Source organism: Furipterus horrens, unplaced genomic scaffold (genome assembly GCF_987537825.1).
Source record: "Furipterus horrens unplaced genomic scaffold, mFurHor1.1.pri manual_scaffold_2, whole genome shotgun sequence".
NCBI lineage: Eukaryota > Metazoa > Chordata > Mammalia > Chiroptera > Furipteridae > Furipterus > Furipterus horrens.
The window spans coordinates 126,340,073-126,347,182 of NW_028327172.1; the positions used below are offsets into that span (position 1 = coordinate 126,340,073).

A 7,110-nucleotide genomic window follows, 5' to 3' on the forward strand; every position below is an offset into this window, starting at 1 on the left:
TCAGTGGATTGAGCGTCGGCCTGCGAGCTAAGTGTCGCTGGTTCGATCTTCCAGTCAGGGTACATCAGAGAAGGAAAACTCTGACTCCAAAAAACCTCCGCTGCCTTGCGGCATACCTCTTCAGGGGAAAGGCTAAGGGAGTAAACCCCGACAGAAAATCCGGAGCCGGAGTCCCTAAGGCGGTTTGACGTTGTAGTCAACACCGGCAACTCCTGCGGCGCACCTGAACCCAAGCTGTATTGACTCCGTCTTTCCCTTGGACCCTTCAGCTGCGAAGAGAGGGGGGGTCTGCTGCATGGGCAACAGCAGACCCTCCATATTACCCTGCCCAGGCTCTGTAGCTTCAGCGTCATCACAAGATGTCGATTCAACACGGGAGGAGACAGATACCGTGTCACTCCCGAGTCGGACTGCACAGCCATTCTCGGCGGTGCAGATAGACTCTTAAGAAGCTACACCATCGTCTCTCGAGACGGACGGCTGCCGATGACGACGACGAGTCCTCTCAACCAGAGTTGCTCTCTTTATTTTTCTCAGTTTAATAACCCTTTCTTACATCAAAAATTATGATTATTAAAAGAAAATTTCCCCAACATGTACAGAACACTGCACCCAACAAAGATTTAACAGCCATTCTTCTCAAGTGTGCAGACAATGTTCTCTAGGACATAAAATAAGATTTAACACATTTAAAAGAATTTAACTCATACAGAATGTGATCTTCAGTTACAATGCAATTATATTAAAAATCAAAAATGAAAGGAAACTTGGGGAATTTGTAAGCATGCACAAATTAAATGACACTCTAAAATAACCAATGGGTCAATGAAGAAATCACAGGAGAAATTAGTACCTTGAGATGAATAAAAAAAAACACAACACATCAAAACTTATGGGATCCAACAAAAGTAGTTCTCAGAGGGAAATTCATAGCTGTGAACATTTATTTTAAAAAAGAAGAAAGCTCTTAAATCAATAACTGAAGCTTCCACCTTGACAAACTAGAAAAAGAAGAGCAAGCTAAACCCAAAGCAACTAGAAAAAAGGAAATGAGAAAGATTAGAGTAGATATAAAATAAGTGATAGAAAATAATAAAAAAAATCAATGACACAAAAAAATCTGTTCTTTAAAAATAATGACAAAGTTGACAAACCTCTAGCTAGGCTGACTTTTTGTGTGTATATATATATATATATTCAGGAATGAAAGAGGGGATAACACTACCAACCTTACAGAGATAAAAAGAATTATGAGAACATTGTGCATAACTGTATGTCAATAAATTACATAGCTTAGACAAAATGAACAAATTCCTAGAAAAATACAATCAAACTGACTCAAGAAGAAATAGACAACTGAATAAACCTGTAACAAGTAAAGAGACTGACCTAGTTAATTTTTTAAAAATTCTCAGAAATAAAAGCCCAGGACCAAATGGCTTTCTTAGTGATTTCTACCAAACATTTAAAAAAATTATCTTGACATCAATTCCTTTTTCACAAACTCTTATGAAAAATAGAAGGAGAGCCTTTCTGCCAGACTGCCACCACCATTATGGATAGTTGTGTGCAACATATCAAGCTAGCCAGGGTCACCAAGGTGCTGGGCAGGACCTGCTCCCAGGGATGGTGCACACAAGAGCATGTTGAATTCAGGGACAACACAAGTCGCTCCATCATCCTCAAAGTGAAAGGCCCTGTCGTGAGGGCGAAGTGCTCACCCTAGTGGAGTCAGAGTGAAAGGATGGAAGGCTGCGCTGAGTTGGTGTCTGGGTCCTGGATGTCTGAGTAGACCACGTGGCCCATGGGGATGACATTCGACTGTTAATAAAGCATTTATGTTGTATGTGAAGAAAATAGAAGGAAAGGAACCACTTCAAATTCCTTCTGTGAGGTCATTACCACTCTGTTACTAAAGCAGGTAAAGACAAGAAAAAATCACAAGAGAAAACCCCCAAATACAACTAATATCTCTTTTGAATATAGACATAAAAGTCCTCAACAAAATACTATCAAACTAAATTCAGCAACGCAGAAAAAATATTAAAGACCATGACCAAGTGCAAGGTGAAATTCTTCCAAGAGTGAATTTGACATATGAAAATCAATCAATGTAATATACCATGTTAACAGAATAAGAACAAGAAACGCATGATCATCTCACATTTGACAAAATCCAATACCTTTCATGGTAAAACATTCAACAATCTAGGAATATAAGGAAATTTCCTCAACCTGTTTAAGGGAATGTATGAAACACCAACACCTAATCTCACAATTATAGGTAAAAAACTAAATGCTTTTCCCCTAAGATTAGAAACAGGACAAGGATGTTCTCTTCTGTCAGTTTACTTAACATTGTACTAGACATTCTAATGAGGGCATTTAGATAAAAAACAATAACAATAAATGAAAAAGATCCAGATGGAAAAGGAAAAAGTCATATGTTCTCCATTATCAGATGATATGCTCTTATACATAGAAAATCATAAGCAAAACACACAAACTATTAGAACTACTAAATGAGTTCAGCAGATTTCAGGATACAATGTCAGCATACAAAATCAATTGTGGTTTTACACACTAGCAATGAAAACTCAAAAAATGACATTAAAATCAATTCCATTCCAAGACTACCTAAATGGATAAAGTACTTAGAAATAAATTTAACAAGTACAAAACTTGTTCACCTAAAACTATAGAACATTGAAAAACATTAAAGATCTAAAAAAATGGAACGATACCTCAGGTTCATAAATTGGAAGACTTAATATTGTTAAAGTAGCAATGCTCTGGAAATTGACTATGAAATTACAGTTTGCTTTTTTTTTTTGTAAAAATTTACAACTGATCATAAAATTCATATGAAAATGCAAGGTACACAGAATAGCCAAAAGAATCTTTAAAAATGAGAACCAAGTTGGAGAACTCACATTTCTCAATTTTAAGACTTACTACACAACTACAGTAATCAATACAATGTGGTACTGACATAAGGATAGACATAGATGTCAATAAAATAGAATCAGGGTTTCAGATATTAATCCTTACATTTGTGGTCATTTGATTTTTGATGAGGGTGCCAAGACAATTAAAGGAGAAAAAAACAGTCTCTTCAACAAGTGGTACTGGGATAATGAAATATCCATTGTGAAAAAAAAAGGGGGGGGATGAAAAGAAGAAGGAGGAGGAGGAGGAGGGGGAGGGGGAGGGGAGGGGGAGGAGGAGGAGGGGGAGGAGGAACAAAGGAAGAAGTTGTTGTTGGACCCCTTTCTTACACCATACATAAAAATTAACTCAAAATAAATCATAGACCTAAGAGCTAAAAGTACAAAACTCCCAGAGGAAAACTTAGGAGTAAATCTTTGTGACCTTACATTAGGCAGTGATTTCTTAGCTATGACACCAAAAGTACAGGCAACAACAACAGAACAGGTAAATTAGACTACATCAAAATTAAAAACTTTTGTATTGTAAACGATACTTTCAAGAAAGTAAAATGACAACCTGTACAAGGGAAGAAGGTATCTGTAAACAATATATGTGATTAAGGATTTATGTGCAGAATATATAAAGAACTCTTACAACTCAATAATAAAAAGACAAATAACCCAACTTAAAAATAAGTAAAAGATTTGAATGAACATTTTCCCAAGATATAAAAATATCTAATAAACTCATGAAAAGATGTTCAACATTATTAGCCATTAATGAAATGTAAACTTAAACCATAAGAGTCAGGGGGATATAAAGTCGTCGTCGTCGTCGGCAGCCGTCCGTCTCGAGAGACGATGGTGTAGCTTCTTAAGAGTCTATCTGCACTGCCGAGAATGGCTGTGCAGTCCGACTCGGGAGTGACATCGTATCTGTCTCCTCCCGTGTTGAATCGACATCTTGCGATGACGCTGGAGTGCCCTCCCCAGTGAAGCTGAAGCTACAGAGCCTGGGCAGGGTGATATGGAGGGTCTGCTGTTGCCCATGCAGCAGACCCCCCCTCTCTTCGCAGCTGAAGGGTCCAAGGGAAAGACGGAGTCGATACAGCTTGGGTTCAGGTGCGCCGCAGGAGTTGCCGGTGTTGACTACAACGTCAAACCGCCTTAGGGACTCCGGCTCCGGATTTTCTGTCGGGGTTTACTCCCCTAGCCTTTCCCCTGAAGAGGTATGCCGCAAGGCAGCGGAGGTTTTTTGGAGTCAGAGTTTTCCTTCTCTGAGGGATATAAAGTACAGCACAGGTAATACAGTCAATAACAGTGTAACGACTAGAATTGTGCCAGATGGGTACTTGAAATATTGGGGAGATCACTTTGTAAAGTATATGAATGTCTAACGACACCTGGAACTAATATAAAATAATATTAAATATCAACTGTAATTTAAAAATAAAATAAATAACACAATGAAATGCCACTTCACAGTCACTAGGATGGCAAGAATAAAGAAGACAGACAATAACAACTGTTGGCAAGGACATGAAGAAATTGGCACCATCATACATTGCTGGTGGAAATGTAAAATGATGCAGCTGCTTTGGAAAACCGTTTGGCAGTTTTTCAAAATATTAGATATAGAGTTATTATATGACCCAGCAGTTTTACTCCTAGGTGTATATCCAAGAGAAATAAAAATATACACCCATGCAAAAACTTGAACACAGATGTCCACAGCAGGATTATTCATAATAGTCAAAAATAAAAACAACCCAAAATATGAAGAATTTAAAAATACAGTCTATCAGTATAATGGAATATTATGGAAAAGTGAATGAAGTTTTGATACATGCTACAACATAGATGAATCTTGAAAATCATTTAATCGTATGCTTTAAATGGGAGAATTTCATGGTGTGTGAATTATGTCTCAGTAAAGATGCTTTTAAGAATCAACCAGAAATTGAAAAAAGAGAGAGGGAATGTCCTTAAATATGCAAAATCAAAATAAAGAAGTACCATTTCAAGTTTTTACCCATCAGATAATCAAAATTAAAGAGATTGGGAAAATTCACTGTTGGTGAGGGGATAGGAAAATGGCCCTCTCACCATTGCTCATAGCAGTGTGTATTGAAATAGCCTTTTGGATGAGAATTTGGCAACATATACTGTATTACAATTTAAAATATGATATCCTTTGACCCCGCCATACAATTTCTAGAGCTTTATCCTATGTATCTTGCACAAAGACATTTACATAGAATACAAGAATATAACAATTTCCACTGCATTGCCCCTGAAAGTAAATCACCTATGCCCATCAACTAAACTTTTAAACTAACATAATGTTTCTATACATTGGATTAAGGTACCAGCATTCACAGCCGTATTCTCTACCTTCTCTGCTATTATAGGTAAGTTTCTAGCTAAGGCCGATGAACTAAGTCCCATCCTTATTCAACTCTACAAAACATTGCACTAGTAAACCTACATCCTCACTTACATCATTAGTGTTTACTTCCCTACTGGATTCTTTGAATCAGCAGAGAAATATTATTTTCCCAAAAGTTAAAAACAACTCTTGATCCTGTTTCTTTTTCCAGATCTCTCCTTCTCTTTACTGCAAAATTCATCTAAAGAGTTATCTATGCTAACCATTTTAGGAAAAAAAAAATAGCACAAACTATCATATTTTAAATGGGTATGGCATCAAACCTCACAATTCCACTATTGGGATCCCTTTGAGATAAATCTTTATATGTGTGGGTACTTAGAGATATCCATTTATTTGTTCAGCCAATATATATAGCATCCATTATGTCCAAGGTCTGTGCAAGAATCAGGCACAGTTCCTTTCACCAGAGAATAAAAGACTAAAAACAATAACAACAAAGGGTTGTCTATGCTTATCTAAAATCTCTTCCTTGAGTCCATTCTAACTGAGCTTTCATCTCCACTATTTCACTACAACTGTGGTTTTGAGATCACCTTGCTAAATTCAAAGTCAATTCTCAAAGCAATTCTACTGACAGCTAAGATAATAGCATCCAAGTATACAGTACAGCTAATTGATACCTGGTTTAATTAAAGCTAAATTTAAAAATAGTTAGCCAAATGAAATGGACTATATCCTTTAGCTAATCTCTCAAAAATAATATTTTAAACTGAGTTTTAATAACTTTTGTCAAAATAGTGAGTTTGAGTGCAGATTTTCTCCCATGATACTCGAATAGTCAGATTTGTTGACACAGTCTTATAAAAGTTGAGAAGCAATTGTCTGAATGGAAATCCACTCAAGAAGTAGAACCATCGTGCAAAGCAAGATTTTCCCAGGTAATGGTTTTGCATCCATCTACTCTAACACATAGGCTGATTATTATGATCCCAAAATTATAAGATATCAAGCATGGATATAGTTGTTTTAACCTGTTAAAGGTTTTTGGAAAATATTGCCATGGTTCCTCCTCAGCCATCATCCCTTAAGGGAAAGAAGTAAAACAACTTAAAAAGTATCATAAAATCTATAACTTGAATCGATATATCTATGTAATTAACACTTCAAGATAAATTGAAGATGTATTATAATAGGAAGGATCTGCGTGAACATTATGACAATGTTTATGCCTGTGTTGATATCAGGGGAGAAATTTCTTTATTTTGAGGCAATAAGGAAAAAGATTTAAGTATACAAGATCTGATGTGGACTCTGATATGGCCATAGTTTTAGTCATGTCTTGTCTTGTCAACTGCCAATCTTTTTCAAGTGAGACACTGTCACTAACAGGAAATTATGAGTATTAACTCAAGGGGATAGCTATCTATAAAGTAAACTCAAGAAATAGGGTGATCTTTGGATGATTTCAAAATTGGTAGAACAGAAACATTCCTTTCTGAAATTTTCCAGAATGTTGATGCAAGTGCTATAAATCCCTAAGAAACTTCTCTGGCAGGAACCTTTCCCTTTCTTCCTTGCCAAATGTTAGGAGAGAATTTATTTCCAACTTCTAATGTGTCCTTCAATGTGGAGGTACCTTCCAAAAGAGTATAAGTACTGGCCTTTTTCTGCCCTTTACTCACCTGTCTCATCATATTTAGGAATTAGGCATATAGGGGTCAATCCTTCCCTCCTCTTTCTTTCCTCTTCCAGGAGCCTTCCTGCTCAGAAAGCATATGCTCTAATCTG

The 7,110-nt window shown here is 36.6% G+C and overlaps 1 pseudogene; it reads left to right on the forward strand.

The window, feature by feature from the left end:
* Window positions 1-1,555: 1,555 nt before the first annotated feature.
* Window positions 1,556-1,740, forward strand: LOC150019451 (small ribosomal subunit protein eS28 pseudogene; annotated as a pseudogene).
* The last annotated feature ends 5,370 nt before the right edge of the window (window positions 1,741-7,110 follow it).